The sequence below is a fragment of the Thamnophis elegans genome, chromosome 5 (assembly GCF_009769535.1).
Source record: "Thamnophis elegans isolate rThaEle1 chromosome 5, rThaEle1.pri, whole genome shotgun sequence".
NCBI lineage: Eukaryota > Metazoa > Chordata > Lepidosauria > Squamata > Colubridae > Thamnophis > Thamnophis elegans.
In genome coordinates, this window is record NC_045545.1 from 68,731,372 (window position 1) to 68,745,830 (window position 14,459).

Genomic DNA, 14,459 nt, shown 5'->3' on the forward strand with positions numbered 1-14,459 from the left:
TAGGTTGCTACAGAACCACCAGAGCAGCCTGCAGTTTTAATTTTGTGTTTAAACTCCTGGTTAAGCCACCTCTTGGTATTTGAAATGATCAGTTGACGGCCTCAGTATCTTGACTAAGCTGATATACCTAAAAAAGGAAAAATGCCACAAAGGATTCTGTCAGAAAAGATTCATATTTCTCATGGTTTTATTAATAATAAAGTTATTGTGTATTAAAGCTCTACTGATGGCCCCCTACATTCTGGGACTAGAATCAAGAGGAATTCCCCATTTTTCTTTATGCAGAATAAAGGTAAAGGTTCATTCCTGACTCTAGGGGGCGATACTCATCTCTGTTTCTGTTGTTACTGTTACCTTCCCACCAAAGTGGTCCCTATTTTTCTACTTGCATTTTTACATGCTTTCAAACTGCTACGTTGGCAGAAGCTGGGACAAGTAACGGGAGCTCACTCCGTTATGAGGTGCTAGGGATTTGAACCACCAAACTGCCAACCATTCTGATCAACAAGATCAGCGTCTTAGCCACTGAGCCACCTTGTTCATGCAGAATAGATTGTGTAAAACATTCCAGAGATATAACCATATTCATCTGTCATAGCCAAGACAGACTCACTGAAGAGGTTCCCAAATCTTTCCACCTACCATATTCACCCTTTTCTTATTTTGAATCAGTAAATCTCTGAAATATTATTTATATATTCAGGTTTTGGGTTAAAGCTTGTACATATAGAAGTTGTTCTAGCTTCTGTTTATTAGTAATTTATTGAAACATACAATCTGATCAAAGATGCCTAAATAAACATTTAGCTGCAGCTAAATACACAGCTGTAGATGTTGGCTACTTTATTTTAATGCTTATAGAATTTTAGGTTTCAAGAATTCCACCCCTCCTCCAGAAAATAACATTTCAGAAGTTGGCATTTCCTATGAGTAACTATCAAATGATTCCAGACAAGCATTTGTTTCCTCTAATCTTGGCCAATACCGAATGGCTTGCTGACAGTCGCGCAAGATTTATTCATGGTTATTTTAAGGTACATTTTTTGGCAGGATCCCATGTTAATAAATTAACACAGGAGCCAAGAACTATTTTTCATATGTATCTTATTTTTTTCTTTTTCTCCCTAAGACTTATTTTTGAACACCATAGCTTATATTTTTAGGGTTTTAATTTTTTGAAGAAATTTATTGTAGCAGGTTTTAAATGATTTTATTGTTGCAGGGAACAACAATTATGGTGAAAGATTTCTCTGTTGAAAGGATAACAACAGTGTTGACACTCTGAAGCCCAAAGTGCCAGCATATGTATTGGTGAGTTTTTAATGTATCTTACTAAGAAAACCTGGACTGAAATCAAACACATTTCTTACTCAATTGATGTTTGAAAAGAAAGGTAAAGTATACATGTTCTGATGAAAAATGGAACAATTGTGTATGGGGCCAGAAATATTCTAAACCAGTTTGAATAAATTGACCAGTAGTATTACTCAGTTCCACCAACCATGATTCCCTGAAAATAAGACCCGGTCCTTTTTTCTTTTGACCCCCTGAAAAACACTAGCTAGGGCTTCTTTTTTGGGGGGTAATTATTGACTTGCCTTGTGGCAGCGGCATCAACAGCCCCACCCAGGAGCTTACTGCTGGCCCACTTCTTCTGTGGCTGCTTGCCGCTGCCCATAAGCATTGTCCCTAGCTTCCATTTTGCCTTCAGAGCCTTCCCGAATGCCATCTGCAGCCGATAAAAACAGAGCTCCGGTGCTCTGTTATCGGCTGCAGAGGGCTTTCCAGAAGGCTTTGATGGCAAAATGGAAGCAAGGGAGGGACACATGCAAGTGGTGGCAAGTGGCTGCAGAAGAAGCCTGAAAGGTGAGGCAGGTGTGGAAGGCCTGGTAAGTAGGGCAGCTCCACCCCCCATCCCACCCTAGCTTAATTTTTACCCATGCACCTTACCTTGCTCCCTGCACTGCAGGGTGGGTGGGATCTTAATTAGGGCTTAATTTGAGGGTAGGCTTCAGAGGTGGGTTCCTACCAGTTCGCACCTATTCGGTAGAACCGGTTCATCAAATCTACCAGACCGGTTAGAAGAGGTTCCACCAGTGGACCTGGAAAGCAGGCCACACCTACAAAAGAGGTTCCAAATTTTTTTGAAACCCACGACTGCTAAAGGGTTAGGGGTGCAAGGATATTGTAACTTGACAGTTTTAAGACTTGCATGCGTCAATGCCAGAGTTCCTGAGTCAACGTGACTAGAGGAGGAGTTCTGGGAGTTGAAGTCCACAAGTCTTAAAGCTGTCAGGTTTGAAGACCCCTAGTTTTTTTTCTAAAGGGTTAGGGGTGCAAGGATCTTGTAACATGACAGCTTTAAGACTTGCATGCTTCAATGCAAGAGTTTCTGAATAGCTACTTGGACCGACCTAAGTACTAATTCATAATTTCATATCCGGTCACATGGGCGGCAAGCCATTCCCATCCGGTCACATGGGTGGCAAGCCACTCCCACAAAGGAGGTCACACCCACAGAGTAGATTCGAACAATTTTTGAAACCCACCACTCATTGGCTTGTATTGGGTGCACATGTAAAAATTAAGCTAGGACTTACTTTTGGGGTAGATCATATTTTCAGGAAAGCATGGTAGCATGATAAGGCCTACTGTCTATAACAGGATGTCTTTAACCCCAAATGGAAAACCTGGATTAAAAAACCCACACAAGTTCCAGTATTCCATCTTCATTGGTTTTACTATTAGGATCACAATAATTTTTTTCTACACTTCCAGTATTTTTTTTTTAAAAAAACATAACTTTATATTAAGGATCTTATATTTCTGGTAAATATACCTACAAGAGAAATTATCTTGGGATATCTACAAGTACAGGGATTATCAGGGGGGAAAACAAAGATGGCTTTTAAAGTGTTGACACATTTGTATTCAGCACTGGAAAGAGAAAATTCTAAAGTAGTTTGCAAATTTACAGCTAATTGCTATAATGCAAAAGAGAGATTCAATGTTTATTTTAAAAAAATAGAATTAAGGGAATTGATTAAAAGCCAAATCATTCATAGTAATGAACAAAGTACATATGGAAAAAAGTGCAATATAAGGAAAATAACTTTTATATCCATCATGACTAATTCACTTGTCTTTGTTAAAAGCAGACAGTGACTTACAGTTTAATCATGCTCACTTTGGCAGCGCATCTACTATTTACTTAATCAAACCCAGCTGAGATTGTGAATCTACTCCATCTAAAAAAACAAAACCCTTGTTGTAATATGATTCCTGATTGCACTTTATAGCCATTCCATTTGCAAGTAACTATCATTCTAGATATGTTTTTAGTATTGCTATATTTAATGGATTATATGCTTAAAAAATAAATAAACTGGAAAGTAATGGACACAAGAACTGGGAAACCTTTGATTAAGATAATTTTAAAATACTAGAATTTTTGCATACTGAACACACTTTGAATTTTGAAAGTATATTTTAGGTCAGTGTTTCTCAACCGTAGCAACTTGAAGATGTCTGGACTTCAAGTTGCCAAGGTTGAGAAACACTGTTTTAGGTGTTCTGATAAAACAGCTGCTGTGGATGTAGCCAATAATAAAATATGTATTTTCTGGAAACGAAACAGCGGAGACTGGTCCCCATCAACTCCTCCAGTCTCTCATGTTTATCTTTAATGCTTATTTGTGTTTTTCAAGACAAATGTTAAGGTGTTGATTAGGTCTGGGAGATCCAGTTTCACGTTCCTGCTATGGAACTCAGTTCATGACTTTGGGCCTGTCATTTTCTCTAAGCCCAACTAAATTCACAGGGTTCTTACAGGGCTATAAAGATAAAATGAAGGGTGATTCCATATATACCACCTTGCTAGAGAAAGTTGTAAAAATAAATGTGTAACTCAGAAGCTTGTAAATTAAGATAATTTACAATTAAGATAAATTACAGTTATATTTTAATTAATTTAATTTAATTAAGACAGAGTGGCACTGTTTTTCCATCATTTTATTTATTAAATTTATATGCCAGCCATCTTTCTATCCAGAGCGACTCATACTAGCTTCTATGTAAAATCAAATCAGCAAGGTATGGAGCCTGATAATGTGTCATTTGATTCTATGAATTGGGACTTGCATTCTCAGACATATTTATCAAATTAGATATAATTCTCAATCATACCCAAGTTTACGTATGTAAACTTATTCACCTTTCATCCCGAAAGAGCTCAATACTTTCATACAACATTCTCCTATTTCATTCTCAAAAAAAAATAAGAGAATGTAAATAACACATATTCTAAAGCACACTATTCCAAGAATTTCAAACTATGACAAATGACAATCATTCATCTCAATGATCATACAAAGACAGGGTTTATACATCATGCAGTTTAGCCATAATATGGTTTGTGTGTGTGTGGGTGGGTTGCTTTTGTAAATCTAAGTGGCCTATTCACCAACTATATTAAATAACTCATAACATGTAAGCAACATGTAAAGCTAACTCAGATAACGTTGTGTTTTTGCCTTACTGCTTAAACTATGAAATGAAGCACAACTATTAGGCAATAAATTCAGTCAAAATTTACCTCAGATTGCTAACATGTATTTGATATCAATGATATCTCCTGGATGAAATATAAGTCTGCCAGTGATAAATTGCTACTTTCCTAAATTTTCTTGGCACAAAACAAAGAATATAATGTGCAGATTATTTGAAGTGAAAGCAAAGACCATTAAAATCGGTTACACAGCTGTTCACATGGGCAACTATTCATTTTTCTTTAGGAAAATGAACAATATTCTTCATGCTGAATGGATGTGATCTCGGGGTGGGGTGGGATGTCCAAGCATTTATTTATCTGAACAATTCAGTGAACCCACAACCCTACTGGGTGATTCCTGCTATCTTCCAGTGATGTTAGGCATTCCTTCCTCTGCTTGCTGTTTCTTTCTAAGCAAACGCAAGTATTTGAAGAACAATGACTCACTTTAAATAGAACTGCCAAATATAGGCAACTACACAATAGCTAAGGCTATAAAGCTGTAATTCTTTTTTTGTTAATCCATACTTTAATCCAAAATCTCCTATTTTTATCAAGTATGGTTATGGTTGTTTCACACATAATTTGCCAACAAGGAATAGACAGCCAGCTTCTTATTTAAATAATGCAGCAATTATTAAAAACACTTGGAAATTATATTAATCTCTCATTGACTACTGGCCCCAACCCAGAGTTTTCTTGGCAACAGTCCAGAAGCAGCTTCCCACTGCCATATATTGGATGTATTTTGACTTCCTGATCCAACCTACAGACCCAATACAAACTCAAAAAGATACTGGAGCCTTAGGTATAAAATTGAAAGTACAGATTCTATATGATTCAATAAAAAATTCTGAAATATATTTCAGAATGCATAAATGAGGTTTGGTTTAGATTTCAAGGAGCCTTTGCATGGTAATCTCTTAAAATAATCCTTCACTCATCACTAGGACCAAAGAAATGGAATGTAGTTTTCTAAATTTAGATGGTGGAGACGGTTAATTGATTCCACTTCAGATGAAAACCTACAATTCCCAGCTAAGCAAAGTGTCGGTCTGATTCTATAATTTCCTGTCATCATCACTACTAAGCAGAACTGGTTCAAACCAGGGGTGGGATATTTCCGGTTTAACAACTGGTTTGCTGAGCGTGCACATGCACCAAGATGTGTGCTGCATGTGTGCGCACAGTTTAGAGAATACTTAATTTCAGATTGCTGCTTGGGAAGAAAAACAGCTGAGGTGCAGCAATCCACTCTGCAGCACAACTCACCTGTAAGATAAAGGTAAGTAAAGAGCAGGGACGGGCGGGCGGGCCCACTTGTTCGTGGCAGAAAACCGGTTCACTCCCAGCTCATCTTCAGAGCTACAGGTTCGCCCGAACTGGTCTGAACTGGTAAAATCCCACCCCTGGTTCAAACCCTTCTTGAACATCTCTTGGTCATCTACAAATCTCTAAATCTAGCCAACAGTCTAAGTTTGGTCTTGCCTTTTCACTGCACCATTAATTTAGAGGCCATCTTTTACAATAAAACTCTCACAACGTAAACAGTACATGTCAAACCATTAAAATAAAGTGAAAGCAATTAAAAAGTTAACAATTAAACAGAAGACCAGTAAACAAGGAGTTATAAATTCAAATCTTTCTCTAAACCTCTCTTTCTTTTCAGAGAGAAGATAAGATTTTTCCTGGGAACTCCCATAATATGATGTACCTACAGTTTGAGGTTATGCAGTATTTTGTGTTACAAGAAAGGGCTCCTCATCATAAGATTTATCTCTATGGTCCAGAAATAATAATAACCACAAAGAAGGAACAAGAGTATAGAGGTAGTGGATTAGTAGATATCATGTTTTATTAGGATTGAGGAATTCCAAGTTTTACCATAATTCCCATCCAGCTATAAGTATGAATCTCCTTTAACATGATCATGACCTGTTATCTATCAGATAACCTACTTTATGGGATGTCTATGTGGATAACAGACAGTGGGAAAACCATAAACCTGGAGGAAGTACACAACATACACACAGCCTTTTCTAGACTAATCTGAGTTGGAGAATAACATATGAAAATTAAAAAGGTAAGAGGATATGACCTATAAACCAATATATAAAATGAATGAGTTTCTGGTTGCAATTGGAAAAAGCAATTTTAAAAAGTAAATCCTCAGAATTATAAACTAATCAGAAACCACTTTGCACTTCTTTAATCACCTATCAATTGACGCTGCAATTCAATGAAACTTTCTTCAAAGACCACCATATCAATTATTTACAAACTGGTTTATGACTTCTTCTTTCCCGACAACCAAAAAAAACAATGTAGGAAACAACAACTAAAAAAGGAGTGGGAGGATATGTTCTCTGTTTTTTGTTAATCTGTTGATTTTAAAAAAGAAAAATGCTTCAGAGGTGAGGGACAACATTAGCAACAGTCTTTATTACCCTTTAAACAAGCAAGCAGAACAAACTGATCTAACTTTTTCTCCATCGCTGGTTAGAGATACCAATGATTATTTAATTCACAGCACCAGTGAATTGGCTTTGTCCCAACTATGATTCATCCTAACCACAAGATCAGAGAATCCGTTTTTGGATGCTTTGAGAGAAAAGCTGTTGGAGGGACTGAAACAGTTGACTGAAACAGTTACCTGTAGGCTATAAATTCTGATCTATCTAATCAGTTCTAGGAAAAGTCATTAACACATGCTCTATAACTACCTTCCACCTGGCTACATTCTGAAGTGTGGTATAGTTTGAAAGCCTGCAACTTGTGTATAATCACACATCTTTATAAAGACCATGCAATTATGTTTTCTGCTTTCTCAACCTTTTAACTGCTTTTAAATGTTGCTCTATATTTTAAAAAAATTAAATTGTAATTCTGCCCTCATAATAGAGCTATGTAGAAGTCTAACTCATACAGTTCAGTTCTCACATTATCATCTCGATCCTTGCTTTTCACCCAGATACTGTCCATACAGTCTGAAGCCAAACACCAGTTTTCTCAAAAGAAAAAGCAGATAACCTCAAGAATTCAAACTAAATCTGTTGTTTTAGTGAGTGGTGCTTAATTGAATATAATCCTTGATTTTTATTTATTTGTTTTTAAATGGCTGTTGTGCAATGTTTTGATTGTTTTATTGTATGCTGCCCAGAGTTATTTCTTTGAGATGGACAGCCACATACATCAATTTGATAAAAAAGTAAAGAAATAAATATTTCACAGAAAACTGTTTAACATTAAATTCCAAGTATTGTATTTTAAAATATTTTCAGCTTGCAAGCAAGCGGCCAAAGTTTTAAACTTTGGCTGGAAAATCTGGGAAACCTAAAGCCTAAGAATAATTAATCAAAGTACCTATATAAAATTGCCAGTTTTGACCTTAGTGTTGTCAAAAGATACAATAACCCAGTATTTTGAATAGCAGTTATGATCATGTATCCCCACTGCATTATTTTCGATAAGCAACATTATACACAGAAGAGAAACAAGTAAGACAAAGTATGGTAATAAATTAAAGCATGTGATAAGAAAAGGAAACATAGCTAACCCTAGCTTACATCAACACTATTCATTGTATCTTTTCATGTCCCTTCTATATTTGCAAACTATGCCCGGACACTACTCCATATATTGCCTTTGTTCTTTAAACTTATCATTTTCCTTTTCAGAATCTCACCATCTCCATCCACCCACATTTTACTTATCACCTTCCTTTTTTTTCCATTCAAGGTTTTTTATTCAAGGCAAATTATACATATTATAGGAACAAAGGAGCAATATCTTCAATTGCCCCTTCAAAGTTACATCAAATTTTCCTTTCTTATTGTCTCCATTGGTATATTTTTCTATAAACAGCGTACATTTTCTAACTCAATTTAAACAGAGAGCATTTCTTACAATTTTTTTCTACAATTAACAATGTACTATCATTTCATTTCTTAATTAGTTACATCCCAATAAGGTTATCACCTCCCTATCAAGTCATTCACTCTTTCTTCACAGATTTGCAGTGTAATCCTTCTTCTTTCTCTTTCTATATCGGAACCACTAGGTATTGTATTTCAGAACCACTACTTCCAAAGAAGCCCATTCAGCCCATGTTAATTCAACACACGTTCATTCTAGATCAGGAGTGTCAAACTCAAGGCTCGGAGGGGAGGGGGCTGAATTCGGCCAACAGGGTGCTTAGATCTGGTCTGCAGGGCTGCCCTGGAAACAGTGAAGAACTGGCCCACAGTGCCTTTGCCAGCGAAAACAGGCTCCTGAGTTCCGTTTTTCTCTGCGACGGCTTCCTGCAACCCTCTGCCATGGAAAACAGAGCTCGGGAGCCCACTTTCACTAGCAGAGCTCTCAGGCCAACGCAGGCATCCCCCAACATGAGTAACATCAAGCTAGCCATGCCCATCCCAGTCCCCCATGTTCAAACACCACCCTGATGTGGCCCTCAATGAAATTGAGTTTGACACCCCTGTTCTAGATTCTACCTCCTCTTTTTTTCATCAAACAATCTTTTAGCAAATACCCCCAATTCTCATTTCCATATAATAAAGCATTCTCTTATGCACATTTTCAATTTTTTCAATATATTCATTTGCAACAAATCACATAACTTTTGCATTTTAATCAGCACTTGCACATTTCAAAATTTCTCTATTCAGTTCCCTTTAGTATACCACAGATGAATGTTGACTAACACTAATTCACTAACTTCCTCTAGTTTTTCACAATTTATCTATAAACCAAAATGATTTACTCCATTTGTTTGGGGGGGATTTTCAAATATTAGATTTTCTTTCATATTCATATTTTTTATTATATCATATAGTATCCTTTAGGTTCCCATCCAACAAGTCAACATAATCTGCATAAATAATCTTTTAAAATAGAAACCTATCTTTAGATAGGTTTTTACTCCAAAAGCATTTTATTAAAATACATTTGATTTTTTTAAAATCTGATTTTTTATTTTTTTAAATCATCTTATTTTTATCCACCCTTTTAAGCAATAACTTAAAAAAATTGTAAACCAAGTTGCAGTCTAGCTGGAAGCATCAGAATAGTTTTTAAAGAATGTAAGGCAAAATGACAACAAAAGGGGAGAGTCTATTCGTGCATTACTTGTTATTCAGGAACTACAAGCTTTGGGAATGCTGGGATCTTTTCTTCACTATTGGAAGAAAGGATGAAAAGATGCTATGAATCAATCTGAGCAGGGTATTTCTTTAATCACCTAGTAAACTCCTCCTTTTTTTCAATTCTTCTGATCTCTGATATATTCCAGTGGGAACTATTCAGCCATACAAGCAGAACATGATGCATTTGTTATTTCTTATTCTCAATAGGAAATGTGGCTGAGAGCGAAGATTCTAACTTGAAAAATCTGTTGGAAAGCTGGGAAAGATAGTATGATCCATCAACAACCCACTGTGCTTTATCTGCTTTTTAGTTGCATAGGGGAGAAACTGAGTTGAAATGTCTCAAAGAATCAAAACTGGCGTGTCAAACAAGAAATATTTCCCAAACTGATATATTTGCAACATGCAGAACTTTTTCATGTATTTTATACACCAAGGCAACCTCTCTGAGGATTCTCTTTCATGTTATCCCCACGACAACTATCATGCAAAGAAGATTGGGCAAAGACAGTGGCTAGATCGGAGTTCCCAATACATTTCTGTGGCTCAGGGTGGATTTCAAATGATGTCTTCCCAACCCTAATCCAGCACCCAACTCTGTATCACACTGGAAATTCCCACCTGCTTTCTGAAGAACTGAAGACACTTAATCCCTCAAGGCTTCCACCTGGAATTTATTTCTTAATAGATAATTCAACGAAGTGCATATTATTCTAGAAAATTCATTTCAAACATACCGTATTTTTCAGCGTATAAGACGCACCTTTTTGCCTCAAAAAAGAGGCTGAAAATCTGAGTGCGTCTTATACACTGAATATAGCAATTTTTTGCCTCCTGAAACCCTGCCCCCTTCACTAAAATGGCCATGCATAGCCTTTAGGAGGCTTCCAGAGTTCTCCTAGGGGCTGGGCAGGGCAGAAACAAGTGAAAACGGGCCGGTTTTGGGAGATCTGCAGCGTGCAAAAACTTTTTTTAAAAAATTTGCCTCTTCAAAATCTTGGTGCGTCTTATACTCCAGTGTGTCTTATACTCTGAAAAATACGGTAAATGTTTAGGAGATGCTCAATCTTGCCTATGGCAACACTTACAGTAGCATTTCATACAATCGTCCAAACTTCTGATTAATATTTTATTAGCACTGGCAATTATAAGATTTCAATTGCTGGTTTCTAGGCAACCAAAGTCTTCATTTAATATATTAAAGCTGGAACACTATATACAGGTAGTCCTCAATTTACAACCACAATTGAGCCCAAAATGTCCATTGCTAAGCAAGACAGTTATTGCATGAGTTTTGCCCCATTTTACGACCTATCTTGCCACATTTAAGTGACTCACTGCAGTTGTTAAGTTAGTAACACGGTTGTTAAGTGAATCTGACTTCTTCACTAATGTTGCTTGTCAGAAAGTTGCAAAAGGTATTCACATGACCTTGGGAAATACATGCCAGTTGCCACGTGATCATGTGACTATGGGGATGCTGTAATGGTCGTAAGTATGAAAAACAATAATAAATCACCCTTTTTAGTACCATTGTAACTTTAACAGACACTAAACAAATGGTTGTAAATCAAGGGCTACTACTGGAACTTATGTCTGAGTAAGCACTTACAGAAGAACACAGTATACAGACATAAAATGGCTGAAAAGTGGCTTTCTAAACAATGCATACACATCAGCGGTGTAATCCTCTGAAGTCGGCTACTGGTTTGGTGAGACTGCTACCAAGTGTGTGCTTTGTGGGTGCATGCGCACTTTGCATGCATGTACATCTGAGGCATGCCCACGCAGCACTAAAAAAGGAACATTTTGAAACCTTCAGAGACTGAAAAGGTAAGTAGGAAATCCGCTGTGGTGTGATTTAGATTAGCTAGAAAGCAGGAAATCCGATGATTCTAGCTAATATAAATCAGCTCGTCACAGCTGATCATTTGCCAGCTGATTGTTGAAAATACCAGTTCCAAGGTAGCATTTTTACTACTGGTTCGGGTGAACCTGTCCAAACCAGTAGCATTTCATCCCTGATACATATAGCACTGGCAGCACTTTACTATATCAAATGTTAATGCCTAACATTGACACTTTTCCTGCTACATTACATTTCTACCTGGAGAAAAAGGTAATTGTTTTAAATATTCAGAACACAGAGATTTGTAGCTTTTACAAAAACAATTTTCAATTTTCTACAAAAAAATGTAGTTTTTCTAGGATCACCTCACACAGGTCTACAGACATATACCTCAAACTGAAATACTGCCACAAATGTTAAAACGTTATGATATTTAGTTTAGTTTAGTTTAGTTTTATTAGAATTTGTAGGCCGCCCTTTTCCCTGAGGGGACTCAGGGCGGCTCACATAAAACTGGGAAGGGGGGAACACAAACATCAAGATAGAAGACATGTAATAAAATGGTAGGCAACATACATTCATCATTCGGGAGGGGTAACTATCCTTATCCCCAGGCCTGACGGGCGAGCCAGTTCTTCAAGGCTATGCAGAAGGCTTGGACGGTGGAGAGGGTACGAATCTTCACGGGGAGCTCGTTCCAAAGGGCTGGGGCTACTGCTGAGAAGGCCCTCCTCCTTGTGGTTGCCAGCCGACACTGGCTGGCCGATGGAATACGGAGGAGGCCTAGTCTATGGGATCTTATTGGTCGCAGGGAGGTAATTGGCAGAAGGCGGTCTCTCAAGTATCCAGATCCACTGCCATGTAGGGCTTTATGGGTGATTAATAGCACCTTGAAGCGCATCCGGAGATCGACAGGCAGCCAGCGCAGCTCGCGGAGGATGGGTGTTATGCGGGTGAATCGAGGTGCACCCGCAATCACTCGCGCGGCTGCGTTCTGAACTAGCTGAAGCCGCCGGATGCTCTTCAAGGGCAGCCCCATGTAGAGCACATTGCAGTATTCCAGCCTAGAGATCACAAGGGCCCGAGTGACTGTTGTGAGAGCCTCCCGATTCAGGTAGGGTCGCAACTGGCGCACCAGGCGAACCTGGGCGAATGCCCCCCTGGTCACAGCCGTTAGGTGGTGGTCAAATGACAGCTGTGGATCCAGGAGGACTCCCAAGTTGCGAACCCTCTCTGAGGGGTGCAAAATTTGACCCCCCAGCCTGAGTGTTGGAATATTAGTCAAATCTTTGGGAGGAAAACACAACAGCCACTCGGTCTTTTCTGGGTTGAGCACAAGCTTGTTAACCCTCATCCAGTCCATAACGGCCTCAAGACCCCGGCTCATCACATCTGCCGCTTCATTGAGCTGGCACGGGGCGGACAGATACAATTGAGTATCGTCCGCATATTGATGGTATCTAATCCCGTGCCTGCGGATGATCTCTCCCAGCGGTTTCATGTAGATGTTGAATAGCAGGGGGGATAAGACCGAACCCTGAGGCACCCCATAATTTAGGGGCCTAGGGGACGATCTCTGCCCCCCCACTAACACCGACTGCGACCTGTCCGAGAGGTAGGAGGAGAACCACCGTAGCACGGTGCCTCCCACTCCCACCCCCCGCAGTCGTCGCAGAAGGATACCATGGTCGATGGTATCGAAAGCCGCTGAGAGGTCAAGGAGGACCAGGATGGAGGAATGTCCTTCATCTCTGGCTCTCCAGAGATCATCAATCAATGCGACCAAAGCGGTTTCTGTGCTGTAACCGGGTCTGAAGCCTGACTGGAAGGGGTCTAGGTAGTTTGCTTCCTCCAAGGACCGTTGGAGCTGAAAGGCCACCACCTTCTCAACAACCTTCCCCAAAAAGGGAAGGTTGGAGACAGGACGATAGCTATTAAGAACAGCTGGATCCAAAGATGGTTTCTTCAGGAGGGGTCTCACCACCGCCGCTTTCAGTGCGGCGGGGAAGTTCCCCTCCCGAAGGGAGGCGGTCACGACCGCCTGGATCCAGCCTCGTGTCACCTCACTGCAGTTCGTAACCAGCCATGAGGGACACGGATCCAGAACACAGGTGGAGGTACTTACAGCTCTCATGGCCTTGTCCACATCCCCGGGGGTAACGTCCTGAAACTCAACCCAGAGCTGTTCTACTTGGTCCCCCTGTGCCTCGGCTGGAACTGCGGGGGTGGAGTCCAAGTCCGACCGAAACCGAGCAATTTTGTCCGCTAAGAATTGGGCATACTCTTCAGCCCTGCCCTGCAAGGGTTCCCCCGCCTCCCTTTTGTTCAATAGGGAGCGGGTTATCCTAAACAGGGCGGCTGGACGGGACTCAGCGGATGCAACCAGGGTGGCTATGTGCGATCTTTTTGCTGCCCTAAGTGCTCTGGTGTATTCCCTGGTGCAGGTGGTTACCATTGCTCGGTTCAATTCGGACTTATCGGACCTCCAACGGTGCTCTAGGCATCTCCTCCGGCGCTTCATCTCCCGGAGTTCCTCGGTAAACCAAGGGGGTCTCCGGGATCCGCTGCCTCGGAGGAGCCGCAGTGGCGCAATCCGGTCGAGGGCCTCCGACGCTGCCGAGTGCCACGCAGCAGCCAGAGTCTCCACCGGACTGTGGGCGAGAGTGTCAGGAATAACCCCAAGCTCTGTCTGGAACCTTGACGGCTCCATAAGGCGCCTGGGGCGGAACCACCTGGTCGGTTCCTCCTCCCTACAGTGGGGGTTTGGCCTCCGGAAGTCGAGCCTCAGTAGGCAGTGGTCTGACCACGACAGGGGTATGATGTCGCTCCCCCTCAGACCAAGATCACAAATCCACTGCTCCGAGAGAAATACAAGGTCAAGCATGTGTCCCGCTGAGTGGGTTTATATATTTATATA

General features: G+C 40.1%; 1 protein-coding gene across 1 annotated transcript in view; it reads right to left on the bottom strand.

Moving 5' to 3' along the window:
- DLGAP4 (DLG associated protein 4) overlaps nt 1-14,459 on the bottom strand; it is a 144,574-nt gene that overhangs the window by 16,724 nt on the left and 113,391 nt on the right.